This window comes from Cyprinus carpio, unplaced genomic scaffold, assembly GCF_018340385.1.
Source record: "Cyprinus carpio isolate SPL01 unplaced genomic scaffold, ASM1834038v1 S000006757, whole genome shotgun sequence".
Classification (NCBI taxonomy): domain Eukaryota; kingdom Metazoa; phylum Chordata; class Actinopteri; order Cypriniformes; family Cyprinidae; genus Cyprinus; species Cyprinus carpio.
Genome location: NW_024879354.1, coordinates 87,501 through 105,000, shown reverse-complemented (window position 1 = coordinate 105,000; position 17,500 = coordinate 87,501). Strand labels below are relative to the sequence as shown.

Below are 17,500 nucleotides of genomic sequence, written 5' to 3'. Positions count from 1 at the left end.
TGTGTGTGTGTGTGTCCTGACGTGTGTTTGTTTCGCGGTGCAGAGCGACATCGCAGACATTCCCAACGAAAACTGCAAGAGCGATAAGAAGGGAAAAGTGAGTCAGGTGAAGACTAACGTGACGCCGCAGAGCAGCTCCGAGATGAACGCCACACAGAACAACGTCAGTGAGAGCAAACGCGGTGAGACACACACACACACACACTTTCTCTGTCTCACACATGATCACAATATAACACAAAGCTAAAGAGACAATTTGGATATTAAAAATTAGTTCATGAAGGTTATGAATAATTCAGCAAGTATGACGATACAGTTTGCATCATTGAAGTTGTTTGTTTCTTCTGTTTCCAGATAATTCTGCCATTGTGAATCACGTGAACATTGAAGATTTAAAGCAGATGAAGGTAAAACATTCATATACACAGTATTGGATTATTTTGCACCAGTGCTGGTTATGAAACGCTGCATCACTGGGTTCTTGTCACAATGCCAATAATCAAAACATTATAAAGTCTGATTCATTATTGTTAGTCAGTATGTTCAGGATTCACTGATTCGTTTAGATTTCTGCATTTCACTCTTTGTAGTTTCGCTGGTTGTACGGTGTCTTTTTTGTAAAGAATAAACCCCACAAATCTCTGTTCTCTAGACCTTCATTAAACTGATGAAGAAGCAGCAGAAGGAACTGAACACGCTAAAGAAACGACACGCTAAGGTCAGTGACACTGTCAGACCATCGTTAGAATGCTGTTTCTGGAAGGATTCTTGTCCGCCGATGAAATGATGAACGTTCCTCTGCTCGCAGGAACACAACGCCATGCAGAAATCACACTGCACGCAGGTGGACAAAATGGTGGCTCAGCATGACAAGGAGAAGTTCACGCTGGAGAAGCTGCTGGAGAAGGCCATCAAGAAGAGAGGGTGAGTGAAGCATGATGGGAAACATCAGCTGCATCATCTCAGTTATTCAGTCCTTATTATTGTTCTCTGTTTTTAGTGAAAACAACTGCTCCGAGTTAAAGAAGGAGACGGCCATAAAGGTCGAGATGCTCACGACAGACCATAAAGAAAAGGTACAGAAGAAAATCCCATCATGCTTTGTGTCTTATAACTTTCTCACCCGTGGAGCATTTGGTGATTTAACACACAACAATGACATAAACACATGCTCTGTTCTGACTGGCTTTAGCACGTTTGCTGGAATCAGTATAAGAATAAGCTTCAGTAGGTTTGTTTACATGCACTAATTTTCATAAATAATTCCGAACTGATTTCAGTTTTTGAAAGTTCTGTTTATAAGAAGCCTAAACTTTACTGTCTGATTCACATGTCCGTTTTCAAGTGCATTACCTGAATTCTGAACAAAACTTGAGTGCATGCAAAACCACTGTGAAAATGTCACTGGAGCTCCTGCCAGTGTAATTGTTTTAAATGACATCTAACAGGAAAAATTACTTTTGATTGATCAGATTTTATTGGCAATTAATCAAATCCTAAATGTTCTAGGTATTTCTAGTTATGCATCAGTCTAGATCCTGTGCTTTAGATCTTTCTGAAGACACTTGAAGTCATGATTGACCGCTGATTTACTGATGGAAACCCCAGCCGTCTGTGTTTGAATGGTTTTTATTCACAACAGATTTTGTCAGCAAATGTGTCTGTTGTGCTGGTGTTCCTTCCCGTCAGGTGAAGGACATAGTGGCGCAGCACACTAAAGAGTGGTCAGAGATGATCAACTGTCACAGCACAGAGGAACAGGAAATGAAGGACGCCCATGTGACACAGCAGTGTGAGCTCCTCAGGAAGCTGCTGGCCAGCGTTCAGGAGCAGCAGACGCTGCAGCTCAAGCTCATCCATGAGCGGTGAGAGACATGACCGACACATGTGTGTTCACTGTACGCTAAACTACCATCACTACCGTCACTATCATCACTTTTATCACTCTCATCACTATCGTCACTACCATCACTACCATTACTATCACACTTTCATCACTGTCTTCACTATCATCATCACAATTGCACAACCATCACTGTCGTCACTACTCATCACTATCGCCACTACCCATCTATCATCACTGTTATCACTATCATCACTGTTATCACACTATCACTGTCATCACTATCATCTGTCATCACAATTGCCACAACCATCACTATTGTCACTACCATCACTATCGCCACTACCGTCACTATCATCACTGTCATCACTATCATCAGTTCATCACTACCATTACTGTCATCGCTACCATCACTATAATCACTACCATGTCTACGGTCATTACCATCAGCACAGCACTACCATCACTACCAACACTATCATCACTACTGTCACTATCATCACTGTTATCACTGTCATCACTATCATCACTACCATTACTGTCATCGCTACCATCACTATAATCACTACCATGTCTACTGTCATTACCATCACTACATCACTACCATCACTATCATCATTATAATCGCTACCATCACTATCATCATTATAATCGCTAACATCACTATCATCATCATCCGACTATCATCACTATCTTCTTTATAATCTACCATCACTCTTCTTTATAATCGCTACCATCACTATCATCACTATAATCGCTACCATCATTACCATCACTACATCACTACCATCACTATCATCATTATAATCGCTACCATCACTATCATCATTATAATCGCTAACATCACTATCATCATTATAATCGCTAACATCACTATCATCATTATAATCGCTACCATCACTACCATCATTATAATCGCTACCATCACTATCTTCTTTATAATCGCTACCATCACTACCATCTTTATAATCGCTACCATCACTATCTTCTTTATAATCGCTACCATCACTACCATCTTTATAATCGCTACCATCACTTATCGCTACCATCACTATCTTCTTTAATCGCTACCATCACTATCATCTTTATAATCGCTACCATCACTACCATCTTTATAATCGCTACCATCACTACCATCATTATAATCGCTACCATCACTATCTTCTTTATAATCGCTACCATCACTATCTTCTTTATAATCGCTACCATCACTACCATCTTTATAATCGCTGCCATCACTATCTTCTTTATAATCACTTCCATCACTATCTTCTTTATAATCACTTCCATCACTATCATCTTTATAATCACTACCATCACTATCATCTTTATAATCGCTACCATCACTACCATCTTTATAATCGCTACCATCACTATCATCATTATAATCGCTATCATCACTATCATCATTATAATCACTACCATCACTGTCATCACTATCATCATTACCATTTGTTTCCTAGGTATACTCAGCTCTAAAATATTATCAGCGCATTTCACTTATATGGGGAAGTCGTGGCCTAATGGTTAGAGAGTCTGACTCCTAAACCTAAGGCAAGGCACTGAACCCCCAACTGCTCCCCGGGCGCCGCAGCATAAATGATACCCACTGATCCGGGTGTGTTCACGGTGTGTGTGTTCACTGCTGTGTGTGTGCACTTTGGATGGGTTAAATGCAGAGCACAAATTCTGAGTATGGGTCACCATACTTGGCTGTATGTCACTTTCACTTTCACTTTTTTTTTTTTTTTTTTTATTCGAAGTAGTGAATTTGCAAAAATTGGACCTGAAGCAAATTGAAAATCTGTGAATGGAATTGACCTGTTTGTATTCTTTGTTCATGACGTTATGAGCAGTGAGTGTAGTGTGAAGTATGGTTGAGCGTAGTATGCTAATATGTGTGGAATCTGATTAAACACACAACACTCATATGAATATATTCATCTGGGCCAGTGTTCTCCTCTTTATAATGCTGATGTGGAGTCTCATTAGGATGGAGAGACGAGGACGGCTGCCATAATTAACAGGCATTAATGTTGCATGAGTCTCTATAAGTTCAGGAGAAGAGCGGCTGTCTATTCAGCTCAAGAGTCTTTATTAATTACATTGATAGTTCCCCGCGCGTGAACCCGTTCTCCGTTGTTCTGCATCCGTATCTCCATGAGAAAGAGCCGTGACCCCTGAGCATGATGTTTCATCTTCATCACTGATTTTCTGGATTTTGTTCTGAACATGTCTGTATTGTGATCGATCGACAGGCAAAGCAAAGAGATGAAGGCCAATCAGGCGAAGACGTCGATGGAGAACAGCAAAGCCATCAGCCAGGACAAGAGCATCAAAAACAAGGCGGAGCGCGAGAGGTGCGGCATGACACAGCACAGTGTGATTAATAAATTGTCATTTGTCACAGTTTAATGGGTTCGGTGTGTCTGTGTCGCAGGAGAGTTCGGGAGCTGAACAGCAGCAACACCAAAAAGTTCCTGGAGGAGAGAAAAAGGGTTGGTTGATGTTCTTTAGTCTTAGCTGATGCTTATGGCTCCGTTCTGTGAGGAATGGTTTTTGTTCTAGAGGTTGATTGCATTTGTCACCAGATGATTTTGTATTCGAGTTGGTGTACAGTTAATCTAAGGAGTAAACACAATCCCAAAATCAAAAGACATACTTTCTGCGGGTCTTTATCTCTTTCCCTGCCAAAACACAGAATTTTCCGTTATTCATGAGACAACACTTCCCTGACAAAAAAGGAATTTTCCTTGTTTCTGTGTTTTCACTGTTATATGCTCGGGGCACTATTATGCATCTCCAGAATGAGCCTAGAATCACTTGATCAAAAACACAGACCAGGAAGACGCAGAAACAAACAATCTCATATGTAAGCATATGCATATGAAAAATAATGTGATCATCAACACTAACCGCATATAAATGAAAACTGCCTGATGTTAACCAGCGAAATGTGGATCCAGAAAGTGTTTAAAGGCCTGTGCAAGCTTTAGGAGAACTGATTGAAGCAATCTACTGCATCTTTGCTTTGATAACATTACTGAATATGATCCAGATGTAGTATCTGATAAAGCAATTTTCTCAGCTTTCTGCTCAAACTGTTGCGTTTTCTGAAACCTAAGCTAGATTAAAACATTCAGATATTCATACAATAAAATGTTCTGGGAGAGCCATGAAATTTTAGTAAAAAATCAACCTAGCCCTATTTTCAAGAACTCTGGCAGGGAAAGAGTCTTAATTCACCCTTGCACAAATGAAGGCCTAAAAAGGTCTTAAATCAGAGCAGAAAGTCTGAAATTCATGAAGTCACAGCAGTAAATGTTGCATGTGCTGCAAAACATAAATCTCTTCTTGTTTTCCAGTACAAACATGTAAATATCCTTAAATGAAGACACACTTCCTGGAGAAGCAAAATGAAGACATGAAGTCTTGTTTTCTGAGAAAACTATAATCATATGTTCTTCATATGTCTTCATATGTTCAATCTGTTTCTCCAGGATATGTATCTTGGTTTGAGGATCTTTAGACATTTGCACTGAAAAACAAGACAACATTACTGAGGAAGAGCGTCAGTTTTCTGCAGTTTGATCAGAAGATTAAGTAAAAGTTATTTGCATACTCAGAGGTACTGTTTTTGTGAAATGAATTAAATGGTAACAAATATCTGTAGGATATCTCAAGAGACTGAAGCCTATTTCTTGAGATTAGGAGTTTCTGCAGCAATGTATTTACAACATTTTTTTTTTGTTTTTCATTTTAAAAGTCTGAGACTAAAATGATGCAGTAGTCAAGTCACATTTATTTCTACAGCGCTTTATACACATTGCAGATTGTTTCAGCGCAGCTTCTCAGAGATAAACAGTAAATTAACAGTTTTAATGTTGCAGAATTATTGTGATTCTCTGTATATAAACTGCTCGTGATGTTCCTCAATCGTGAAAGGCTTCAAATGAAAGAATCTGTTAAATGATTGTAAAGGTAGTAGTTCTCACTGATGTGCGTGAAGAACATGAATCCTGTGAGGATGATGATGTGTTCTTCTTCCTCAGCTGGCCATGAAGCAGGCGAAGGAGCTGGAGCAGCTGCAGAAATCTCAGCGGGAGCAGCTGGACAAACTCGAGAAGTTCAACGAGCAGGTAAAACAGAGCCGGGGTTTCAGAAGAGCGCTGCCCCTCCCTTGATTTCATTTGATTTGTGTTTGTCCTCCATACTCATATTCCTTACACGTGACGTCTGAAGCCATTCCTTAAATATGATTTGCCTTTTCCTTTGAACAGCTTTTGAAATCACATCATGCAAACAGTCAGACTCAAGGTAGGCTCACACATTGCTCTCCTCTTTCTTCAGTTTTCCTCCATCTGTCTCCTTTCTGTCTGATTGAGATTTACTGAATGATAACTAGAGACGCCGCGGTGAGGGAGCTTATTAAACACTGGTGATTCCACTGCACATTTGACAGGATCAGATATTAGAGACTCAAAACCACAGTGTGTAAAGTAACCAGTGTATGGCTGAACACTGTAATAACACAGACTTGTGCGGTAAACCTAATGATAACTTGACTGATGAAGTTCAGACTGTTAATAATGTCAGTAGTGTTCGGACAGAACACTTTGTTATGAAGTCCCGCCCATTTGACAACTCGCCCAATCATGGAGAAGCCAGACAGCAGTCGACCAGTCACTCATTTCAAATCAAACCCATGCTTCTGTTGTAGACGGGACTCTACAGTAAAAATATATATTTATATATTTTATAATTAACTAATTTTTATTATGTTATCATGTATTTATTAATTTATCAAAAAACATGTTTAATATTATGTTATCATGTTTTTATTGTTTTATTGTGTTAGTTAGCTGTATTTTTTTTGTTAACCTACTCAAAATAACCCAACTGCAGTTTGATTGAGATTAATTGGAATGCACAATGAAAAAACATGATTTTTGACATTTTTTAAAAAGAGTTATCTGTTTTTTGCAAATTAACTCTTCATTTAAATATATATATTAGTACTGTCAGTTTAAAGCGTTTAATTAATTAGTAATGAAAAAAATAACGCAATTAAAATATTTTAATGCCGTTAATGCACTGGCCAGTGATTCAAAGTCATTCATAAAGTGAGCCGTTTGAATGAATCGAATGAATGACTCATGAAGACATCTACCGCCACCTGCTGGCAGTTTTAGTTTCTTATTTAGAGCATTATTTCATTTAAGGGGGGGGGGGACTTTAAAGGGATAGCTCAACCAAAAATTTTAATAATGTCATTTACTCAAACCTGAATTACTTACTGTTGTGGAACATCAAAGGTATTTTGAAGACTGTTGGTAACAGAGCTGTTTTGGTTACCAGTGACTTTCACTGCACGAACGAAAAAAACCTGAGATGTTTCTCAAATTACCTTCTTTTGTTTTCCATAGTTTATGTTAGGCCGATGTAGCCTAAACGTTTATGTGTATTAAAAATTAAATTAAAATTAAATATTTCTTTCTAAGGCTACTATTTGTAATGTCTACTTAATATTTTCTCATTTGAGACAAAAATAGTTATAAATCTTTTGGAGGTATTTTTACAGCCACATGTAATTTTTCAACACACACACATATATAAACATGTAGAGAGAGATTAGTTGTGTTGTGTGTGTGTGTGTATATATATATACTAATTATGCCTGATGATTTTGTTATTAATCGGTTCCTAAATTCACCAAAGCCCTTTCAAAACACCATTGTTCTGTGTCCAAACACTCGCTGCGTTCTGCTCCCAGTGGTGTTATGAAAGGGCTCTCATCAGAGTGCTTTCACACCGTGAGTCACACACTGTTAGTCAGCAGCAGCGTTTGATTGTGTAGCGCAGCACTGAGCATCAGATCCTTTATTAAACAGAGAGAAGCAGAGCGTTTCGTCTGATATTGAGCTCACTGAGTCTGGAAATCATGAACATAATACTGATTCGGATTCCACTACTCGATGAATATTTTAGTAATTACACTGATTTAGTTTGATGTTGAACATGTTGAAAGTAACAGCCTGTGGTTCAGTGAGTCAAAAACCGTTCCGAAATGTACAGAGAGTGAACGAATCATTAGATTGATTCAGTGAGTCATCAGATGATTCAGTTGATTGTGGTTTTCCTGTCATGTGACACATACATGCTTCCACAGCATCCACTGATTTGAGAGACAAGAGTTTTTCAAATATTTATTTTCTGCTTCTTTTTATAAATTGGCTGAATAAAGAAAATAACATACTGGGGCTTCACGATAACGGTTAAACTATGAATCACGGTTATTTTGCTCAAAATTCATAATCATGATTGTTGTCATTTGAATGTTTTCATTTCGTCTGAATTATTGCACTCTCACAAGCACAAATCAAGCAGACACCAACAGACGTGGTTCGTTCACAGATTTAGTCGCAGCTGTGTGAGAGAGAACATGGTTTATTGGAATCAGACTAAAAGTGACTGAGCTACCACACGTTTGCAAAGTCAGCTCTCGAGAAAAATCACCAAGCAACACTGCATCTTTTGCTCTAGGTTTTTTTTTCTTAATAATAATTACTATATTAATAATCACAATATAGCTATTTTTATTTTATTTTATCTTTGTTATTATAAATTAGAACAGATGCAAAATAAACCAGTAGAACAAACATGAATTCAGCAAATAATGCATTACCTATGTAAAAATCACTTTAGTGTGTCCGTTACAAATAATTTGATTAAAACCACAAAAGCAGTTCAATCAAGAGCACTGAGGGATTTCCTCTTTTCTTATTTTTCTAGATTAACACTAATGACAGTGACCTACTGTAACGCACAGATCTAATATAACGTTACACATCCCATGCTGTCCCCAACAGTTCCAAAACCTTCACCTAAGACACATCAGATTATGTTTGCTTGAACTGAAATACTGTAATTCTGTGTATATTTATCAGGATTGTGCTCAGTCAGAAGTACTCCTCTCAGAAAACACACAAATAAAGATCAATTTCAATGTTTAATTGCTATATTGGGATCGCTAGACGAGGGCTTAATGAATCCAGTTTTGTGAAAACCTCGACATTTTCCACTTTTTCTTGCCTGTAGCTCTAAATTAGCCCATGTGTATTCACACTCATTCTGCCAGTGCAATATGAACAGCATGTTAAATCATTCATAGGCTCCGGATGAATGAATGCACTGTAAATCTGCTGATTCTCCAGGCCAAAGACATGCAGAAGATGGTGAAGCTGGAGGAGGACATGGACCGCAGACCAGCCACGGTGGTGTAAGCGCTCCGTCCGTCAACTGAGACGAGAGCGGAGCCAAGTCTTCATCTGTGCTCCTGAACCCCTGCAGTCTGTAAACCCCGCCCATTCTCCCTACCTCAGCTCTAGCCCCGCCCACCGCGGTTAACTCCTCCTCTGCAGCGGCGTCCAGCCAATCCGGCTCTTACTGTAGCTCCGCCCAGCTCCTGAGGAGGTGGTGAACGCACGATTTTATACACCACCATCATCATCATCATCATCTTCATCATCAGCAGTGCTGCAGCCATTATGGGCCGATAACTCAGAAGTGCACAACTTCTCAAGTCGTATCTTAACTGCGCTTGTTAACCCGTAGCAGAGTCAGGCGAGCGGACGAATCTGATTAGTTTGTCACACCGTGTTTCTCCCGTCCCGAGCACTTTCTGTGATAGGATGTCAAGGATCTTTGACGATGTAGCAGAGCTCTAGCTTTCCTCTGTACACGACGAATGTAGATGCATCTGGAGGCCGGATCACAGCAGTGTCCGAGCGTTTTCATCTGTTCCTGTACTGTGTTTTAAGATCAGACGCACACCTGGTTTTACCCGAGTGTTGTTTTATTTGAGAGGTTTTAAACGGGCTGGTGAAGGTGAATGAGTTTGTGAAACGCTGTTTGTGTTCTCGTGAGAATCCTCCTCGCATCGACGCAAACCATTTGCTTTCTCTGACACAGCACTGAACTTTGGTTGCACTTGTGTTTGTTCTTTTATTTTTAGGTGTAATCTATTGGTACTTGTTTTAAAGAGAGGTGCACTGCGAAAGAAATCATGTTCTTAGGCACTTTTGTCTTGTTTCAACCAGAAAGGAAAACTAAACAGCAAAACATGAATCAAAATGACAATCAGAAAGATATTAAGTCTTGTTTTCTGAAAACTGTATCAAAATGAAGTGTGTGAACACAAGAAAGAACTTAGATTTTTCTGAGCCCATGGGTTATTTGTTCTTGTTTTAAGCTTAAACTTGCTTCATTTTGACAGATTTTTCAGAAAACAAGACTTCTTATCATGTGTTCATTTTGCATCTCCAGTAAAAGCATCCTGATTTAAGGATGTTTAGATATTTGTACTGGAAAACAGGACAAAAATACTCATTGTTTGCTTCTGAGATTATATTTATTGGTTGTTGTAAGTTTTCCCTCTGTCTTTTTTATTCCTTTTCTTCTTCTTTTCTTTGCGTCATGTTTTCAAGTGTTTGGCGGTGAACACATATCTCATGAGAAAGCAAAGTGCTTTTAAACTCCATCGCTTACAAATGTGCCACTATATGTCAGGTAGAACGTTTAAATTATTTTACATGATAAATGCCAAAATAAGGGGTTATTTATATAAAGATGCATATATGAATATATTATAGTGAGTAGTTTAAGTTTGCACTAGCTGAATGTTTTCTGTTGTGCGACTTCCACGTAGACCTTTGCTCTAATATTATAGTTTGCGGGAAAAGCAGATTATTTTTGCAGAACTGTCGCGCTTTGAATTCCATCCATTTTTTATTTGTTTGTCTCCAGAGCTTTCTGTAGCTTCTCAGTGGATCATGCTGTAAGTGCTTTTGTATTTATAAATATATATCGTATTTGTCAAACTTCTAGCAATGAAAATACTCAAAAAATACTGTTGTTATCCTTCTACTTTAATACTGTTTTATAGTATGTGTACCAATAAATTCTCCCAGGTGTCAAATGAAAGCTGTTGCAGTCTGGACAGAGTTATTTCATGAGAACACTGGATAATGTGGCCGTGAGTTTACTGCTAAAGCATGCTGTTATTTCTGTCTGCATTCTTGTAAAGTGTTAAAGGTGCTGTTTTTGGCAAACTTCTGTAACGCTGTACTAACCAGACGCTGAGACACGCGGCAGAGGAACGGCTGGAGCTACATCATACAAACTATTACAGTGATCATCTCAGGTATTAATTATATGCTTTATTCAGTGTTAAAAGGGTTTAATGTGAGATTAAATATCATTTCAGTAGCCATGCTGAAAGCGACAATGTATAACTGACCTCAGATCATGAAAATACATTTAAAGAAACAAAAACTGTTTCCGAACAAACAAGTGTATTCAATGGAAAAAGACTATCAGTCTCTCAGTGTGTATTTTAAAAAATTTGAAAATGGTTTAATTTTGAAATTTGGTTGGGACGTAACTGCATACAACATTTTAACTGTTTGATAAAAATAAGTCAGACACTGAAGTGTAGTAGTGATCAAAATTCACAATCATGTAGCGTCTTACTAAACTCTACACACTTGAAAATCATAACACGTGATGTCCAACTTTGGAAATTATACTTCTCTCCTTAAATATGAAGATCTAAAAACAACAGATTAATGAGTTTCTTCAAATTTCACAAACCGAAACAAAAACCCCAACAAATTTAATTCAGACAAAAAATCAAACACATAAACAACAATCTTCCTATAAACATCCATTGTTTGCCACAGAGACATTTTCTTCAGAAATAAAAAAAAAACGAAAGAAAAACCCCCACAAAAATTCATTTGTTTTTTTTTTTTTTTGGATTGTTTGACTACTTGAAAGAGAATATAGGAAAATATAACCAAATTCATTTGTGTTTCCTGCTGGCTAAATGTCACATACAGAAACAACAATCTGTCTCTAATCCTCTGTTGTCTTTATTCAGAGTTGATCTAGATGAGTTTATGGAAACGATCTAAACTTCTGTGAATCCTAAACCAGTGAAAACTGCGTCCCTCGTGAAAAATTACCTGGGTTTACTCAAAAAAAAAAAAAAAAAGAAGAAGACCTGGTTACTATAGTTAAAACATGGCCACTGCAGTGATGCAATGACTTTACCAATCAGCGACTGGCTCTTTCATTTAGAAGGCGGGACTATCCCACCATATTGCGTGTTGCAGCTTCTCCCATTTATCAGTATTGGAGTGAACCGTCTTTGTATTTCTATAGTCTTTGGTTCGACCCATCACGAGTTTGAATCAGTCAGAGCGGTCTCAGTTGAATCGGTTCGTCTGTTCATCTTTTCTGGTCTTCAGTCATGTTTACACGACACTGTCAGCACTACTACTGACTCAGCTAGATTTATGACATTAACTGAAATAAGGGATAAAAATATGAAGGTTACAAATAATATATCCATATTTCCCTTCCAAAGATAACATCCAACACAAATCTATGAACATATTCATATACTGTTAACTAGTGAAACACTGTATTGATACGACGAGCTGCAGCTCAGAATACATGTTCGATGGAAACATTGTTCATTATGATGGAGTCTGTAGCTTAATTCACTATATTTGAAATAGTTTGAGCTGCAGTTCAGTTCAATATGAAGTCAGCTCAGCATCAGTCTCTATAACACTGAGGTGAATGTTCAGTTTATCTGTAAATATTGTAATAAATATTAGAGAAATGATTGTTGTATGTGATTGTATTAGTCTATATAGAGTGATAGTCAAAGTAAAAAGAGCAGATGAACACAAAACAGCAGGACAACATAAACGTGATCATTCCGCTAAACTCCGCTCATATGTTTCAAACTCTTTTACTCTTATATCTTATTTCTCCACACATCTATTAAATGTGTGCAGTTTTCTAGCATATTTACTAGCATAGCATAATAACTTCTCAGGTCATATCATAGTGTGACCTGTTTCAGATGCAGCTAAAATTACAACAACAGAGGTTACATACACTTATATTTAATTGTTAGATTGTTAAAATTTAGTAGTCGCTAAATATTGGTAGGGACATGTCATAGCATCCCTTGGTGTTTATAAATTCGATTATGTACTTATCCATTTCCGTTGCAAGAGCAGTGCCCTTGGAGAGAGAGCCCGCCCACACGAGCTTCTGATTGGCTGTGATGTTTGATTGAGTCTGTCGGGTCTGGTGTGGGCAGACAAACTTCTGTTCACTGGGAAAAGTTGCGGTTTCTAACCTTCTTCTTGGAAAAGAGCAGAAGATCTGACAAACGGCTGTAGAAACTGATTTCACAGAAGTGCATCAGTGAGTCAGTGTGTAAAACACCACTTACAAAAATTAACCATGGTTTTATTATAGTAAAAGTGTAGTAACCATGTTTTGGTTTTTTTCACATATCTTTTTTTTCACATATCTTTCTCAGTTTGTGTAAAGCCATGTGGGGTTCAGTGTACCATTTTTTATTCATGTTAATTTCAAGCTTGTCCAGTACAAATATGTTGCTTTGTGTATTACAGTGTATACATTTTTCCTTTATTTACCCCAAAAGAATTGAAGTGAAATGTGACAACATGCCCCGTAGGTGGAGTACACTGTAACTACCTCATGACAGTTTAAAATGTTATCTGATCTAATGAAAAAAACAAACAAAAAAACAAGACAAACAAGTAAAATAATGGCATTTTTTAAAGAATTAAAAATAAAGTAATTGTGGAGTTTGACAATGAACACATTGCAACCATGCTTGGGACGGCCCTGATCACAACACACAGCTATATAGTAAACTTCATAACAATATGTGGACAAATAGATGAAGAAACATTTAGAAAAACACACAGATACGCTCCACTCCCTCCACACACAGCTTTCACAGAACACGAGACACATAAACCAGCCAAAGTGCTTTATATTTCTTGAAAAATAATTTCTGAACATTAAACTTCGACTGTCAGTCTTTATTCATCCGTTTCTTGTGGTTTCTCATTAAGATTCATAAAAGTCAATAGTGTAAATTACATCGCGAATGTGATATAATAGTATAGTTCTAATAACAGCGGGGCACGCTGTAAGAGTGGCCCTGTATGCACTTGGTATTAAGATGCGTGTTTTGCGATATCTTTAAAAGATTTTTTAATTTTGCCGCACATTTTTCTCTATAGAGTGTTGATATGGCAACTAAATACTGTAAATTGTAGCATTTGTGGAAATATTTAAACCACGTGTGTTACAACTAACCCTGCGTTACTTTGTGCCCCACGCTCCCCTACATCCACAGTTTTACTACAAATACCATGGTTAAACTGTAGCAAAACCATGGTTTAATAATTTTCAAGAGACTGTCAGTGGTCTCCTCTGTTGAGAGTGTGTAGATGGCTAAAATAGTCAAGTCTCCGTTATTTATACAGCGCTTTTTATAACGCAGACTGTGTCAAAGCAGCTTTACAGTATTAAAAAAAAGTGAAAGTGTGCTGAAATTTCTCTGAGCAAGACTTCACTGATATCTGTCAAACAAAACGCCTACAAATGTGTGATTTAGCCTGAAGACGACAGCCGCAGGTGTCTTGAGTTGTCTCAGTCTCTCCAGCACAAAGAACAGCAGCGGTCCAGTCAATAATTGGCTCATGTATTCATACGTTTTCATCGGCGTGTTTCTCTGAAGCCCTTATTAAAATCAGCACATTAACACAGGAACAATAAAGTATGATAATGAGACTCACGTTGTCATGGAAACTCCAAAGCGCAGCGGTATAAAGCAGATCTCCATCAGCCTCCATCAGGAAACATGCTCAAACCCTCAGACAAGTGCGGCTCCAAAACCGACAGCAGAATCCTGCTGGACGCCATCTCCAACGACAAGCTCCACCTCGCCAGGTTCGTCTTAGACGCTCTGGATGGGAAAATCATCGACTCCGAGAGCGAAGGGGCGCAGACGCCTCTGATCTCCGCTGTGTTTCTCCAGGACTCGGGTGCGAGATGCAGGTTCGTGAATCTTCTGCTGCAGAGGGGTGCGAGCGTGAATCTCTCCGGACGAGAGCGGGGCCGCACGCCGCTGAGCTACGCCTGCGAGATGGGACACCTGGACGCGGTGAAGATCCTGGTGAAGAGCGGCGCTGATCCCGAGGCAGCGGACGCCTGGGGGAACACCACGCTCATGTACGCCGCCGCGGCCGGACACTCAGCCGTCGTGGAGTTCCTGGTGCGCGCTTTCAAAAAGGCTGGTCTCCAGATCGACCGGCAGAACAAGGTGGGCAACTCTGCGGTGCAGGTGGCCAGGTATCTCAGACACACTGACTGCTTGCAGGCGCTTCTGAGTCACTCCAGGAGAGTTCACGATGGTGATGCACTTGCTGAGAAACTCTCCACTGTGAACATCAGTGAAGCTCAACTCGAGGAGAAGCCTCTCCAGATCCATGCATTTGAAGAAGGGACTCGACTTCCCATCTGTTTAACCAGTAAACGATCCATCAGTTCGTGGAAGAGAATCCAGTCGATGGACTCCATTGAGGAATACGGGAGGGAAGGTGATGCTTCATCACCACAAGGCCGGAGGTTCTCTGGTGTTTTCACTCCAAAACCTCCTCAGAAACACGGAGAGCATCAATGCCCCAACAATCACCTGCCTCCACTGTTTTACTCACCCAGAGCCTCCAAAACGCCCTCGAGTTGTGCGAGTCCTGCTTCTAGTCCTCTTGGCATTTTATTAACTCCTTTCAGCAAAAGAGCCAAAGAGGAGCTTGAGAAAGCCAAGAAGCTGGTGTTTGATGCGCCCGTCAGAAGATTTGACGATTGTTACTATCAGAAGAGGTGCAGTTTGCCGATTAGCACTGCTCCGGAGCGCCTCAAGACGTTATGCAAAAGCAAAACCGGGTTTGAGCACGGATCCAGATCTCTGAGCACCCTCCGGCTGTTGAGGAGGTTCACCTTTCCAGAGTTGAAGAGGAGCAGCAGAGAGGCTCCAGAAGCACCCGGCCGCTGCATCCCAAGGTCAGAGACTTTTCCCCTGGGAGACACACACCCTCAAGTAGGGAGCAAGCCGAGCATCGACAGCATCAGCGCGGTCAAGTGTGAGTTTGACTTTCAGATTAAAGCTGCTCCTGACGTCTGAGGAGCGAGGAGACACTGAACCATCTGTGAGGAGCACTAACCTACTAACTAGTGCTGTGCCAACTAACAATACAAGAGCTTGGAATAAATCACTCCTGTAGTTTATTCATTTAGCAGACACTTTTATCCAAGCATTTTTCACAATGGTATGAGTTACAGTCAAACCAAAAATGATTCAGACAGTAGATATAATTTTTGATATTTTTTAACTAGCGGGTGCAGGACACTGCAGTTCATTTATGTAAGTGAGGATAGCAAAATAAAGTAAACTCTGACATATTATACTCAATAATTCTTCATACAGTGGACTACCAGTAAACATTTGTGAGCTTAAATGATTCAGAGACTTTGACCTGAGCATGTTTTGCTGAAGTGTTTTTTTTTAATTGCTAAAGTGATCTTTTTACACCACAGACTGAACAAAATGAAGCACTGCTTGGTAATTGGTTGAGCTAAATTGGTTTTATCTAATCGTGTTTTAAAATTTAGCTGACAGATATTCAACCGAATTCATTACAAACCTTTCTATCAAAGTTATCTGACATTATCAAGATGAATTTGTTCTGACAGTTTAACTCTCATATTTTATTAAACTTTTCTATGAAAATGTGTATAAACAGTATGCCAAATTGTGGTATAGATACGCAGAGATTGACTGTGGCGTGCACGTAATGCGCATCTACCCCCCGCTGCGCAGCACACACGCGCCAGAGTCACTGTTACGCGCATCGATAACACGAGTTCTTGTTTTTATTTGCTGTACTATTTATACGCACTTTCGTGAGATCGGATGAACTATACCGAATAAACAGTGATAATGTGAGAAATGCTGAAGCTGTCTGAATAAATTTAGGTTTGACTCTATATGTTTAGGGCTTACGAACATTTTCGAGCTCCGCCTGCAGCTTTAGAAGAATCCCATCCTTGAAACAGACTAGGCCTAAATGTGTTTCCATCTCGTGTTTACCCAGTTTAGCCTATATATATATATAGCATTTATTTATTTATTTATGTATACGTTCTGCCAGTGTTTTGAATACTACTCATTTGTTTTAGGGCAGACTGGGGCTAGTTGTCACAGTGGGCTTCTATTTTTTTTTTTAAGCCAATTTCTGTTTAGACATTCTGTAAGTCTACAAAAAAAGGCTATTGAATATTCACATTGTTATCGACAGTGAAAACCTGACTCTGAATATTCAAACACTAAATTCTGAAATAATTCACGAAACAGTTCAAATGTAAAGCTGATTTACAAATATCTCTAATGAATTTCCCCAAAATACTATTTCTACTTGTCTTAATGTAAGTGTGCTTTATTGTTTTAACCTCGTGCTCAAAATGATTCTATTTTAACTTACCCCAGTGTCCCATGTAAGGATTCCTTTTTTAAACTAAATTAAATAAAATCCATACCTGGATAAAACCAGCACTGCCTTGCTCTTGCTGGAATTAAATAACTGAAGCACTGAGCGCGTGGTCGGATTCGTGTCATCGGTAACGCGCCGTGACTGTGTGCGTGCACGAGCTGCGCGCTCCTGATCTCTGCGTGTCCTGCAGACGCGGCTCGGACCG

At 39.1% G+C, this 17,500-nt stretch overlaps 1 protein-coding gene and 1 pseudogene across 1 annotated transcript in view; both read left to right on the top strand.

The window, feature by feature from the left end:
• LOC122144764 overlaps window positions 1-10,825 on the top strand; it is a 21,944-nt pseudogene extending 11,119 nt beyond the window's left edge.
• A 6,670-nt stretch (window positions 10,826-17,495) lies between these two features.
• The window catches only part of LOC109113710 (lysosome-associated membrane glycoprotein 5-like), a 6,627-nt gene continuing 6,622 nt past the window's right edge, over window positions 17,496-17,500 (top strand). Inside the window, exon 1 of the mRNA XM_042755921.1 lies at window positions 17,496-17,500. This exon is cut by the window's right edge and continues 158 nt beyond it. The gene's annotated coding sequence lies outside the window, so the exon portion shown is untranslated.